Source organism: Colobus angolensis, unplaced genomic scaffold (genome assembly GCF_000951035.1).
Source record: "Colobus angolensis palliatus isolate OR3802 unplaced genomic scaffold, Cang.pa_1.0 Scaffold8, whole genome shotgun sequence".
Classification (NCBI taxonomy): Eukaryota; Metazoa; Chordata; class Mammalia; order Primates; family Cercopithecidae; genus Colobus; species Colobus angolensis.
In genome coordinates this window covers 14958819-14973451 of record NW_012121820.1, presented here as the reverse complement: position 1 = coordinate 14973451, position 14633 = coordinate 14958819, and the positions used below count along the sequence as shown (strand labels likewise).

The 14633-nt window shown below is 49.2% G+C and overlaps 1 protein-coding gene across 2 annotated transcripts in view; it reads left to right on the top strand.

The window, feature by feature from the left end:
* The first annotated feature begins 290 nt into the window (after positions 1–290).
* The window catches only part of PPP1R16B (protein phosphatase 1, regulatory subunit 16B), a 120513-nt gene continuing 106170 nt past the window's right edge, over positions 291–14633 (top strand). For both annotated transcript variants that reach the window (XM_011929051.1, XM_011929050.1), the window contains exon 1: positions 291–384. The gene's annotated coding sequence lies outside the window, so the exon portion shown is untranslated. The remainder of the gene's footprint in view (positions 385–14633) is intronic.

The window sequence follows — 14633 nt, the reverse complement described above, 5'->3', positions numbered from 1 at the left end:
AGGGATACCGTCCTTGGCTTCCCTCTTTCCATGGTCGGGGTTGGGGTTAGGAAAACTATTTTGGAGGAGGAGGCAGCATTAGGAATACTATTCCGAAGCCTGGCCGCGTCCCAACCAGTTTCAACTTCCTGCAGCTCAGAAGAGGGGTCCCCACCCGAGAGCGCCGAGACCCTGTCCGGCGCTGCCTCCCAAGCCGGATGGGGTTGAGCGCGCCCACCCTAGTCCCGGGAGCTCAGGCCCCGCCTTGGGGGAGGAGCCGAGAGGCGGCGCGGAGGCTCGTGGCGGAGCAGAGCCGGCTCTGTCGCCGCTGGAGCAGCTGCGGCTGGGGGACCCACAGACACAGCCGGGATCGGGAGCCGCCCGGGGCAGGGCTCGGGAGAGCTGGTGAGTTCCCCGGCGGCGCCGCCTCCCTCCTAGCCCTCTGCGGCTTCGCGGGGCGGGGGATGAGGATGGGGCGGGGAGGTGGTCCCAGCCTCCGATCACCTAGCTGGGGGCCAGGGCGCTTTGGCCAAGGGACGGTAGCTTAAGATAAATGGGAGTGTGGGGACTCTGGAAAGGCGGGTACGGAGGGCGCTGGGTCCGGGAGTCGGGCTGGAGTGAGGGCGTTCTCCCTGGCCTCGCAATCCCTTGACGAGGCCAGGGGAGGGGGCGCATTGGCAGGTTGTTGGCTGCGGCCGTCGTGGCCCAATCTTAGGGCGGGGAGGTGGGGTCCTTCGTCGGTTCTAGGCTCGTGGGCCGCCGTCTGCAGGGGGTGCAATGCCGGGCGGCGGGAGCCACAGCGGACAACAAACAGCCCCCTCGCGCCCACTCTCCCGGCCGGGCATGGGGGTGCCGCCCCCTCGCGTGGCGGGGCTTGGTCCCCGCTGGCAGCGGCAGGGCACAGAGAGCGCTCCTGCCTGGGCAGGAAAGGTCCCCAAAGCAGGCGCCTTTGCCTGCAGACCCGCCCCGCCTCAGGATCCAGCTGACAGCACCAGCCAGCCCGGGGAGACCCGGCGCTTGGTAGTTCCCTGGGAGGGGCGCGCCCGGCCTCTCCCAGGGCCCCGTGCGCCGGCTGCTGGGTCCCCCGCGCCGGGAGCGCTCCCCTCCGGGCGACTCCCGCTCAGCGATTCAGGCTGGGAGGAGCGCCCCCGAGCGCCGAGGATGGGCGGAGACGTGCAGCGCCCCAGAGAGGTCGCCCAGAGGGGTCTCGCCAAGGTCACCCGGAGTGCCCAGACTGAGCTGCCCAGACCGCCCCGGGTGGAGAGCGGGGAGAGGCAGGCGCTCGCTGCCCGCCTCCTTCCCCCATGCAGACTCCCTTCCTCCGCTCCCCCTCCCCGGCCTGGCCTCCAGCTTCACTGGAGATGCTGATGATGCAGCTCCCAGCCCTTAGTGGATAATTGAGCCTGGGAGAGCTTTGAATCTGGCCCTCCCGAGACCCCAGGGCTGCGCCGCTGCCGCGCGCCAGGCCTGGGTCCCGGTGCTCCCGGGCACCTCAGGAGCCGAGGGAGAGGGATGTGGCTTCATCAGCGCTTCTAGAAACGGAAAACCGAGCTGCCTGCGCGCCCATGTGATTGCATTTCACATAAAGGGCCCCTGTTCTCACTGTCAGAAGCGCCCCCCAGCTCTCCGCGGCTCGGGGCACCAGGTGTCGCCTCTGAATCACCCTCTGTGGAGGACCCGGGGCCCGGAGGTACCAGGCGCCCTTTCCCGCAGGGCTCTCCCTGGAAAGGGCCTGCCGATGGCGGCCTCAGTCCGCAGGGGTACTTCCCTGTGTACTCTGCCATTTCCTGCGGCTGGTGAAGCACCGGAGAAAAACCCTCCATCTAGGAGGCCTCCTCCAAGGCTGGTAATAAAGCTTCTTAGCTCAGCCAGCGACTAGCTGTCTACTCGTGGACAAGGTACTTGGCCTCTGGAGTCTCAACTGCCTCTAAGAAACTGGGGCTAACAGCCGCCAGACTGTGGGGAGATGAGGGAGAGGCTGGGTGCAGCAGAGCAGGAGGATGGACACTCCTTGGCCAATACTGGCCGCCCTCGGAATTGGCTTTGAGTGGGGCGTGTCTCTCTTAGACAGGTGCAGAAGTGGAGCCCTGGTGGGTGGTTCTGCAGGGGCTGGGGGAGTTTCCACATCTTCCTCCCCCAGCTCTGTCATAAAAAGCCAGCTTGCAGGAGGCCGGTGGGGGCCAGCAAATCTTTCCAGCCGGCTGCCTGCTCACACGGCCCTTCCCACACAAATCTCCCATGCCCTTCTCTCCCACCTGTCACCCAAATCCAATCTTCCTGGCTGAGTCCCCAGGATGCTGGGGGCAAGGTGTCAACCAGGCCACCCTGGACCACCAACTCTGTACCTACTTGTCTATTGGGGTCTACCTAACAGTGTCCCCCTGTCCTGGAACCTTCCTGGCCCCAGCTGTTCCCAGCCTCTGGAATGTCTTCTTTCCTCTCTTTTGGTCTCCTACCACCGTGGCACTCATTAGTGGCTCTGTGGTTCATGTGTCAAGGGCCCCGTGCCATCTGTGCTCTCCAGATCATCCATGGCCTGGAAGGATGTGGTAGGCAAGGCCTTGTGCCCACTCAGACTTTGCTCTCTCTGGTAATTGATGGTGGAGTGGAAGTTAAATTCTAATCTGGCTGTTAAGTCATTTCAGGAGCTTGAGCCACAGGGCTAAGAGGATGCTGACGTAGGGAGGTGGTTTTTCCTGAAAGCCAGAACCTTTCTCCTTTCTGCAGAGCCCATTTGAGACCATTGGAAACTAGGCCTATGTGTGATGGCCTCACAGAATCCTCACAACCCCATGAAGTAGGCATTTCTGATTCCCATTTTGCAGATGGGAAAAGTGGGGCTCAGCTCCTCTCAAAACCAGCTCCATGCCCCAAGTGGAGCAACAGAGGCTGCAGCCAACGTGTTTAGCAGAAGGCACATGCCTGAATTCAGGTGCTGTGTTTGGACTCTCAGGACCCCATCCCCCGAACCTTTCCCTCCCCTCTCACAACCTAACCACCACCCTTCCTGCACCCAGGACACTTGTGACATTTATTGAACAGTAGGTCCCAACTGGCACTCTTCCAGCAGAGACCAGGAAAACCTTCACTGTCCTGAGTGCATCTTAGCAACTGGGCTTCAAGGAGGGCTTGGACAAGCCTGCCTCTTACAGAAAGCTGTGAGTATGAAGAGTGAGGGAGCCAGAGAGGTCTAATTTTAATTAGGGATCTATACCTAAAAGCTCCGTGACCCTGTATACATGACTTAATCTCTCTGAGCCTGGTTTTCTCATTTATAAAACAGGTATCATAGTAATGCCTACTTTGTGGGATTGTAAGGATTCCATGAGACCATTAACACATAGAAAGTGCTCAGTACTAGGGCCGGGCGTAGTGGCTCACACCTGTAATCCTAGCATTTTGGGAGGCCAAGGTGGGAGGATCACTAGACGTCAGGAGTTCGAGACCAGCCGGCCAACATGGTGAAACCCTGTCTCCACTAAAAATACAAAAATTAGCTCAGCATGGTGGCGCATGCCTGTAGTCCTAGCTACTTGGGAGGCTGAGGCACAAGAATTGCTTGAACCCGGGAGGAGGAGGTTGCAATGAGCCAAGATCACACAACTGCCCTTCAGCCTCGGTGACAGACTGAGACTCCATCTCAAAAAAACAAAAAGAAAGTGCTCAGTACAGCATCTGGTGTGGGTAGGAATGCACAAAGTGATCATTGTCACCATCACTACCGTTTCTTCCTTTGTGTTGGGCTCAAAGGTCCCACCTCCTCCAGTGCCAGGGTGGGGAGTGAGTTAGACCCTGTCTCTTCTGCCTGTAGCCATTAGGACAGGGAAAACCTCTCAGCCTGTCTCCTGGGGTGCGGGTGGGGGCTGTCTCCTGGGAACTTGAGTCTCGCACCAGCTTTTCACCGGGGAGTCTGTGAGCAGCCACTTAGCCTTTCTCAGCTGACTGCCATTTTCCAGGATTCATTGATTCATTCAAAAGATGTTTATTCCATCCTGGCCCTTGTGCTTAGCAAGGGATTTCAAGATGAATGAGGCAGCTCTCAGAGTTCTCCCTCTATGGGGAGAGGCAGGCCTGGAGACAGATAATGAGGACACTGTGGGATAAAGGCTGCAGCAGTAAGAAGAGAGAGTGAAGAGCAGATCCACATGGCTCAGGCTGACCCAGGTCTGAATCCTGAAGCTGCCACCTTGTAGCTGGGTGAGGACGGACAGGGGCCTTATCTCTCAAGCAGATAAGCCACCTCCCTAAGGTGATGATGTGAGGAAAGAAGTGAGACACTGTGGGTAAAAAACCTAGCTTGGACCAGGTGCGGTGGCTCACGCCTGTAATCCCAGCACTTTGGGAGGCAGAGGTGGACAAACTGATTGACTCCAGGAGTTCGAGACCAGCCTGGGCAACATGGCAAAACCCCATCTCTACAAAAAATACAAAAATGTAGCCAAGCATGGTGGTGTGCGCCTGTAGTCCCAGCTACTTGGGAGGCTGAGATGGGAGAATCACCTGAACCAGGGAAGTGGAGGCTACTGTGAGCCGTGATTGCGTGCGTCTCTGCACTCTAGCCTGGGCAACAGAGTAAGACCTTGTCTCAAAAACAAACACACACACACAAAAAACAAAACCAAAAAACTTAAAAACCTAGCTTGGGCTTTCTAGATATTAATAAGTGCTCACAGATGTTCATTGCTATTATTAGTCTATTATTGCCAATAACACGTTGGCAAAAGTTGCTGTGGGAGCATGTTGAGCCCTTCAGTGACAGTTTTCCAGGTGGCAGGGCAGCCCTAGCAGGGAGAACAGTGTGTGCAGAGGCACCGAGGCTTAAAAGTGCTGGATGTTTTTGGAGAGCAGTGGGAGGAGTTGCTGGTGGAGCAGAGTCATCAGAAAGTTTGATGGAGGCAGAAGCAAGGCCAGAGAGGTAGCAGAGGCCATCCTGCCGGGAGCCCCGAAGGATTAAACACTCACTGACCCGAAGCAGTCCCTCTGCACCTTCCTTGGAGGGTGGCTCTCTAGTGAGGGTTGTCCAAGAAACTTCAGGATTAACTTTTGCATGGGAGGAATGGCTGGCCTCAGCTCAACTGTCCATACATTCACCATCCTTCCCTCTTCGTTCCACCCAGGAAGTACGAAGAAGAAGAGGTCCACTCCCTCTTCCTGAGATGTTTTTCCCACCTCTACACTTGTTTCTCTCTTCCTGGGACTCAGTTTCTCACTTCACAGAAGAGGGTAGAGGTGGAGGAAGCGTCATGACCTGACTTACTTATTGATCATGATATAGCACCAAGTGCATTTCTGGATGCTGGTCACTGTCAAAGGTGTTTACTTGCATCACCGTTGAATTCTCATACCAATCCGTTGAAAAGAATGCACTTATCCCCCACTGCACAGAGGGAGAAACTGTGGCATAGAGGGTGAGGCTATTTGCTAAAAGGCATGCAGCTTGTAAGTGACAGGAACTCAGGTCTTGGGGGCATCTCAAAGTTGCCATGTGCTATCCTGCACCACCTTCTTCACACACTTTGTAAATCTAAGGCTGACTGCAGAATATCTGGCCTCTTTCGCTTTGTGTACCTTTGGGTGCTGGGCAGTAGGAATTTTGGAGATGGGTCACAGTGGGGTGTGCTCTGGGTATGTACCCTGACTTTGGGGAAATTCCTGGGTGCAGGCGCTTTGGGGGGAGGTGTTCTTGGATGTCTCAGAATCTAGAATGGCATTCCTTCGCCCACAGATGTGCCTTGATGCAAGCAATGTGCAGTTTGATTGATGTGGCAGATGGTGGCTGAGCCCCACGGTGGCCCCAGGAAGGAATGAATCTTTTAGGATGGCTGGTCAGAGCATCACATGACCACAGACCCTCCCTGTTTCAGAGGACATCCAAACACAGGCTTACATTTCCTTTTACATGGGGGCAAAGTTTGGGGCCAGGGTTCAAATCCTGGCTCTGCCTTCCACTGGCTTTGGGGCCTAGGGAAATTTTTTCACTTCCTTGAACCTTAATTTCTTCATCTGGAAATAAAGATGAAGAAATAAGTTGCTATTTTTACCATCTTCAATAAGTTGCTAAATAGTGACTAACAAACACAATTCTGAATTGTCATAAGGATTTGTAATCATATGTAAAATGCTTGGCTTCCAAGCTGTAGATAATATTGATATAATATCCAGCAGATTTTTCTCTGCAGTACTTAACATACTTGTGATTATATGGTTATATGTGAGCCTTACTCTCTTAGTCTTCTTTTCATCCACTAGACCTGTGGTTATCAACTTGGGGCAGTTTGACCCTCCCTGGGGAGGATATCTGGCAATGTCTAAAGACATTTTTGGTTGTTACAACTTTGTGGGGGATAGTGGGAGAGAGGAGCTACTGACATCTAGTGAGTAGATACCACGGATGCTGCTAAATGTCCCATGGTGCACAGCACAGCCTCCCACAACAAAAAATTATCTGATCCCAAATGTCAATAGTGCTGAGGTTAAGAAAGACTACACTGGACTATGAGTCCCATAAGGTCGGTGACTGTGTCCAATTCATTCAGCTGTGTGTCTCCAGTTGGCCAGCGTGATCAGCATGATGCCCAGCACACGGGAGACAATCAATACGCATTAAAGGAATGAATGAGGACTTGGAAGGCCTTGTGTCCCCTGGAGTCCCAGGGGTTTAGCTTGTGGAACATTTGAATAGGCAGAAGAGATTTAGATGAACTTGAATGATGAACAGCCAATTGGTAATTCAGGCCAAAGACATTCAGACCGAGCTGTTTTCCTTCCCAAGCAGGTGCTTGGGGGCCCAGATTATCTGAATTGTTCCTGCCATCACCACTGCATTTTACTTATGTAGATACAGGAGCTGTCTTTATCTGGAAAGTAGGCTGGGGCAGAGGAGCATAGGTGCTGTCAGCTGGGCCCTTGGGATTTGCCAAGCTGGGGCACAGCTGCTTGTCAGCTTCCTGTTTTGTCCCTTTCTAGTGGAATGAAGGAAACCCACTGAATGGCTATTTTCCACTGACATTTACAGCAATGTGATAGGCCTTGGATTAATGAGGTCAAGCTGCAGTGTGAAATCTGCCTGATAACTTGAAGCTTGGCCAACAGGAAGACATCGCTTGTTTTCTTTGGACTGTTTGATGTCCCTGGATGGCTTTAGGCAGGAAAGTAGGGGTCTCAATCCTGTACAAAAGAGGAGGGTGTTTTACGTCCTGGAATTACAGAGGCCAGAGGTGTCTCTTTTTCAATTTATTGGGAAGGTTTATTTTAATGTGGACTTAGAAATAAATAACTTATTAAAGCGAAGTTTCACCTGGAGCCTTCGGCTGGCTGCTACGTGTGAGTCTGGGCTGCTGAAGGGACTGTGCTGTTTTTCTGGGTCTCTGTAGGAGTTTGAAAGAGAAGGCTGGCCCCAAAGGGTGTTTGGACAGGTTAGATGTGCCCATTGGTTAGAACTTACTTGGATAGAGAGAAGGGGTCTGGGGCGTATCCACAAACTTGCATATGGATGCCCTTTGGGTTCCTGCTAAAATGCGGAAACTGACTCAGTAGGGCTGGGTATGGAGTTTTCTGCATTTCTACCAAGCTCCCAGGGGGTGTCAAGCTGCTAGTCTGTGAACTGCACTTTGAGAAGCAAGGGTATGGGAGACCCCAAGTCTACAGGTGAGGGTTCCCTGGTGCAAACCGCTGAAGCACAAAAGCAAATGCAGCCTGTTGTGCCTGTTCACACAGCCATCTGCTGTGCTGGCTGACTTGCAGAGTCACAGATGTTCACTGTGCCCCTTCCCTGTGTGCCCAGGCCTGGGACCAGACTTGACAAAGAGGATGCTTGATCTCAAGAAGCAACTCAGACAGCCAGAATGTCGGCCAGAATGATGAACTTCGAGTACTTCCAAAAACACGTATCCAAGAACATGCTGTTTCTGGGTCATCTGGTCACCTGGAATTTGTGAAAAGTACAGATGCCTGGGCCCTAGCCCAGTCCACCTGTGTTAGAATTGGCCAAGGTAGGGCCCTGAAAGTCTGTATTTTTTCCAAGTGTGCCAGGTGATTCTGATTCACAGCTAGACTGATGGAAGGGAAGGTGGGAGGAAGAACTGCCAGTACATGCAGGTTAATTGCTCAGCAGGACCTATGCAAGGTTGTAGAGTTGTGTATTGCTGATAGGCACAGTGGCACTCAGCTAAAGGAGAGGCTGAAATCTAGCCTGTGATCCACTTGCCAAACTCTGCACCCTGCAGGGTTGCATCTGCTTAGAGGGAAGGGCACCTTTTTCTTAATATTCGTCATGATCACTTGGTGCTTGTTATGAGCCAGGTGCTGTCAATATTTAACTCCTTCAGTCCTCCTAACAATGCTAAGGGGTGACATTATTGTTATTATTATTATTTTATTTATTTTGAGACAGAGTCTCGCTCTGTCGCCCAGGTTGGAGTGCAGTGGTGCGATCTCAGCTAACTGCAACCTCCACCTCCCGGGTTCAAGTGATTCTCCTGCCTCAGCCTCCCGAGAAGCTGAGATTACAGGCACTCGCCACCACTCCCAGCTGCATTTTGTATTTTCAGTAGAGACGGGGTTTCACCATGTTGACCAGGCTTGTCTCGAAATCCTGACCTCAGGTGATCCGCCCGCCTCGGCCTCCCAAGGTGTTGGGATTACAGGCATGAGCCACTGTGTCTGGCCAGGGATGACTTTCTTGCTACTCTGATTTTGCTGCTTGGGAAAGTGAAGCACAGGTTCAATGACTTACTCAAGGTCACACAGCCAGTAAATGGCAAAGTCAAGATTCGAATTCAGGCTTCAAAGTCCTTGCATTGAATCATTACACTCTCTGGCCCTTTCTTTGCATAAAAATGCTGTCTTCTCTTTATGGAGCTGTCCCTACTCCCTACTCGGAGGGAGTGCTTTTTCTTGTCCTTCCCTCAGAGGGGGGAAGGCTAGCAATGACCTTGGCTGGCTTTAGAGTCAGGTACAGGTTTGATTCCTACCTCCAGCACTGACTGCAACCTTGAGTAAATTACATGCATATATTTGCTGAGCCACAATTTCCCCATGTGTAAAACAGGAATAATAATAACATAATATAAATTGATATGATTAGGCATTTAGCCTCTGCTTGACAGGTAGGAGGTTCCTGATACACGCCAACTATTCTTATGGTGTTATTATCATTAGAGTTAGTCCCTAGGAGTATTCAGGGGCTGGGGAAATCGGTGAGCAGAGCCCTGTGTCATTATGTCCCCAGGAGCTCGGTCATTCGTTTTGTTCACTAGGTTACTTATGGCCATTACTTATCTGGGCATTCCTAGTCTCTGCTTCTTGGCCCCGGAGTCTGTGCCAGCCTGGTGAGTTCTCAGAATGTCTTAGTTCAGACTCTTATTCAGAACTGGCTTTATTTCCTCGCATCCAAGAACAAGTAAAAGGTACACATTTTGACACTTATTCTCTTTAGGGTTCTTAGCCCTTTTTGGTGATTTTCTCTGTCTCTGGTTTTCTTTCTGGAACTGTTGCTGTCATTGGCTGTCCCATGGACTGGACAGAGAGGAAATGTTGTTTTATAAATATTGCCTATTACCTTATAAAAATATAGCAAAGATTTTCACCAAAATGTCATTCACATTTTTTCTTTTATATGTAACTTAAGCTTTTGTTTTCCTATTGCTGTATGTCATGCTTTTTAATTACACAAAATATAGAAGTGTATCATAAGTAAATTTTCCCCATCTTCCCAGCCACTTATCCCTTTTCCCCAGAATAAATCTATGAATGTTTTATGTATCTTTCCATAAATTTCATATGCATATACAAACCCATATTCATTTACATGTTTATGCACTTTTCTTTTTAACACAACTATACAAAACTCTTCTGAGATCTTCTTTTTCTGCTAATTTATCTGAGCACATGCCAACACACAGATATACCTGGATCTTTAAGGCTATCTGATAGTCCAGTGATAATGGACCATCATTTAATTTCTAGTTTCTTGATGATGGCTAAGATAGTTTCCAGTTTTTTCCTCCTACAAACGTATAATGCTGCAACATCCTTGTCTGAGCAGTGTATATATCTTTGTGTACTCTATACATTGATGATTTTATTCATAAGGAAAATTCCTGGCAGTTTCAATTATGATAGACATTGCTAAACTGTTCTCCAAAGAAGCTGAACCAATTTCTGTTTCCTTAACAGTATGTGACTGTTTTCCCCATCTATTCTCCAGCACTGAGGATTAAGTAACTTTCATTTTTGTCAGTCTGATAGATATAAAACAGAACGTTTCTGCAGCAGGTTCTGCAGTAATTTTTAGATTTTATGACCTTTTGGATTATGCCTACATAATGACGATCAAATATTCAGAAACTACATTGTACCTGGCCTTATGCTTGGAATTGGATACAAAATTAAATGAAACCAGCCTTTGCCCTCAGGCTGATCCCATCTCCTGGAGTTGGCAGACACATGAACAAATAAAACGAGAGCAAAACAGTATGGTTCACCTTGTGCTAGAGAAATGCATAAGCTTAACTAACTTTTGTTTGATAAACTCTATATTCATGAATATCACAAATGAATTCATAAAATACCGTATGCACTATGTCCCAGGGTGTGAGGAGGCTTGAAATTCTCAAAAGAAAACAACTTGATTAGAAGAAAAAAAAAATAATGGAGCTTATCCTTATTAGGGCAGCAGAAGAAGTAGGAAGTTAGGAAGGGGTGAGTAATTTTAAAATAGTCTCTTTGGTAGTTTCCATGTTTACAAATAGGGTTTGTTTGAGGGAGCCTATGGGGAAACCCGCTGAGTTTGCAGCTGGCACTGATTACCGATCACTCAAACCTGGGCAGATCTGTATGTTGGTCCAGATAGAGTGCGAGCAAGGGAACAGGAGGCTGGCTTTAAAAATCAGCAACCTTGAAGCTCATAGAGGTTGGATGTGGGTGGCATAAATAGGTTGTTTACCACAGGGGTTACAAGCAGGTGTGCTCTGAACAGGCCTGTGGTAGAGTGGATCCACAGAATGGTTTTCAATCAATGAGTGAACATCAAACATCTGTCTATGTCTTGTAAAGGGGCCTCTTCTGAAAAAGAACAGGCCCATGTAGAAAGGGGTATGACCATCTAGTCGACCCACCTGGGGGAACCAAGCCTTAGCTAGATACATTTTCTTTGGGCCCACCTGTCCTAGATAGCTCTTCATTCACTTGAGACATCTTAAAAGCAACACAACACAAGGAGCAGTTGAGAAAATCAACTGAATCAGTGCTGTGGAATGAACCTAACCGTTGTTTTATAACAAATCCCCTCAGCAGGGATAGATAGAGCCAATTGCAAAGCATGCAGAGTGGAAAAGAGACTGTGAAGACCAGAAGACTAAGATTTTAGTCCACCCTCTCACAGGAGGCAAAGCACAGGGGCCAGCCGAGGTATGTCCTGGTTCTGGTCCCAAGGTCCACCCTCCTCGCCCATTAGCCAGGTCTGTTTTGCCCAGTTTGATTTTACAGCTCTTGTTCTAAGTGAAAGGACCACTCTCTCACGGCAGAACAGAAATTCTTCGTGAATTTTCAGTCTCTTGGCCAGCCTGCTGTCCACCATCTCCCATTTATTGAATACCTACCATGTGCTGGGTGGCACTATGATAGGATGTAAAGGTGAACAATACATATCTCTTGTCTTCTGAGAGCATCCAGTCCAATGGAAGAGGCAGATCTGAAACCAGCAATTACCAGAGTGCTGAGTGCCACAGAAGAGATGTGGTCAAATGCCTTGGGACTAGAGAGGGGAACGAAGCCCATTTGGCACAGGAGAGATAAAGAACAATTCAGAGGCAATATTAAGACGTTGAGGCTGGGTGCGGTGGCTCATGGCTATAATCCCAGCACTTTGGGAGGCTGAGGTGGGCGGATCACCTTAGGTCAGGAGTTCAAGACCGGCCTGGCCAACATGGTGAAACTGTCTCTACTAAAAATACAAAAAAATTAGCCAGGCATGGTTGTGTGTGCCTGTAATCCCAGTTACTCAGGAGGCTGAGGCAAGAGAATCACTTGAACCTGGGAGCCGGAAGCTGTAGTGAGCTGAGATCATACCACTGCACTCCAGCCTGGGTGACAAGATCGAAACTCCATCTCAAGAAAAAAAAAAGACATTGAGACAATATTGTCTAAATGAGACAAGGCAAGTGCTGAACACGGTGCCTGGAAAGCCCTTAAGAGATGATAGCTATTGACATTTTAGCACTTGAGCTACCTCTCAAAGAACAAGAGGAGTGTGCCAGGTGGAGAGAAAGAAGGGTACTGCCACTCATAAAACAGCGTGTGTGGGCTGGGCGTGGTGACTCATGCCTGTAATCCCAGCACTTTGGGAGGCCAAGGTGGGCGGATCACAAGGTCAGGAGATCGAGACCATCCTGGCTAACACGGTGAAACCCCGTCTCTACTAAAAATACAAAAAATTAGCCGGGTCTGGTGGCGGGCACCTGTAGTCCCAGCTACTTGGGAGGCTGAGGCAGGAGAAAGGCATGAACCCGGGAGGCGGAGCGTGCAGTGAGCTGAGATCGTTCCACTGCACTCCAGCCTGGACGACAGAGTGAGACTCCGTTTCAAACAAAGCAAAACAAAACAAAAAACAGTGTGTGTGAAGGCGAGGAGGTGAGTGTGGTGTAGTGAAAATTGCATGGACTTTGTAGCAGATACATCTTGGTTCAAATCCTAGCCCTGCCACTTCCTAGTTGTGACTTCGGGCATGTCAAGAGGAGCCTCCTTTTACTAATAAATCCAGTGGGGGTAATGACACCTGTTTCTAAGACATTGCATGGATTAAAGTCAATTTATGCATAGTACCTAGCACACAGTAGAGTCTCAGCAAATGGTGAGTACCATTGGGGAGGAGTGAATCCATCAGTCCTGTTGGGTGCAGCTGGAAAATTAGGTATTTAGTGAGTTGGGGGTGGGGAGGGAAGTTAGACTGTCCAGAGAGAAAGCTAAAATGTCAAGGTCCAGATATTGGATGGTTTAGGCTGAGAGCTTGAAACTAGACAGCATAGGCAGTGGGAGCCATCAAGATGCTTCCCTCCAAAGGAAATACAGGATCAAACTTGGCTTAAGAGTGAAAACTCCACCAATGATGTAGATGGTGGGTTGGAAGGTAAGCAGTGGAGGCAAGGAAACCACTTTGGGAACTGCTGCATTCAATATTCTTGTCTTCACCTCACAGCTCAGATTACCATAGCGAAGGCTCTGTTAACTCCTGCAGTCAAGTGCTGTCTGGACAGGGAATTTAGGGCATTAGTCGAGTGTGTAGGCTTTACTGATTGTCCTCTTTTTTTTTTTTTTTTCTTGAGACAAGATCTCACTCTGTTGCCCAGGCTAGAGTGCAGTGATCTGCGATCGTGCAATGGTGCAATCACAGTTCACTGCAGCCTCCACCTCCTGGGCTCAGGCGATCCTCCCACCTCAGCCTCCTGAGTTGCTGAGACTACAGGTGGGAGCCAACACACCCAGCTAATTTTTTAATGTTTTGTAGAGATGAAGTTTCACTGTATTGTCCAGGCTACTCTCAAACTCCTGGGCTCAAGCCATCCTTCTATCTTGGCCTCCCAAAGTGCTGGGATTCAGGCATGAACCACTGTACCTGACCCCTTGTAATTCTTGGAAGAAAAAGGAAAAAATAAAAAAGAGCATGGGTTTCAGTGTCAAAGCACTCTGGATTTGAATCCCAGCCCTATTGCTTACTGGACATTGGGCAATTACTTAACCCCACTGAGCTTAGTTTGACCTTCTATAAAATAGGGATTAATAGTACCTTTCTCATAGGCTTGCTGTGAAGATTACACAAGATAGTATGAGTAGCTAAATCATACAGCTTAGCTCCAGGAATGCAGTGAGTGTTCAGTAACAGTTGATAATTGTAATGAAATGTATTACTAGCTGGGCATGGTAGTAGCTATAATCCCAGCTGCTTAGGAGGCTGAGGCGGGAGGATTGTTTGAACCCAGGAGTTTGAGATCAGCCTGAGCAACAGAGTGAGACCCTGTATCTACAAAAAATAAAATAAAAATAAATATATTACATATATGACTATAGAAGACTTTTTTTCATGTAACTCCTATTAACATCCTCTGGTGCTACTAGTGTTCTACCAAAATCATCCTGCCTTTAGCCTTTCTGGAGAAGCAGCAGCACTTTTCTGCTCCAAGAAATAGTAAGGAGAGTTGCCAGGTTCTGATACAGTGGTTCTTGGGTGCACATGAGACCCACCTGGGGAGCTTTTAAAAATGTCAACTTCTGGCTGCATTCCAGACCAATTAAACTAGAATCTGAAGAGGTGGGACCCAGACAGCAGTATTTAAAAAAAAAAAAAAAATTGTGATGATTTCTTAAGGAAAAACAAATACATGAAAGTTCACAAATCTTAAATGAATCAATTTTTCACAAACTGAATCTGTCTAACCCATATCCTGCTTGGGGCGCTAACAGCACTCCAGAAGCCCCCTCCCCCACCCTGTATGTCCCTTTCTAGTCACTCCCCACACCCTGAAACCGCATAGATTAGTTTTGCCTGTTGTTGAATTTTACATAAATGCAATCATATAGCATGCAGTTTTGTGTGTTTGGGTTATTTTGGTTAACATTGTTTGTGAGCGTCATCCATATTGTTGAGTGTAATTGTACAT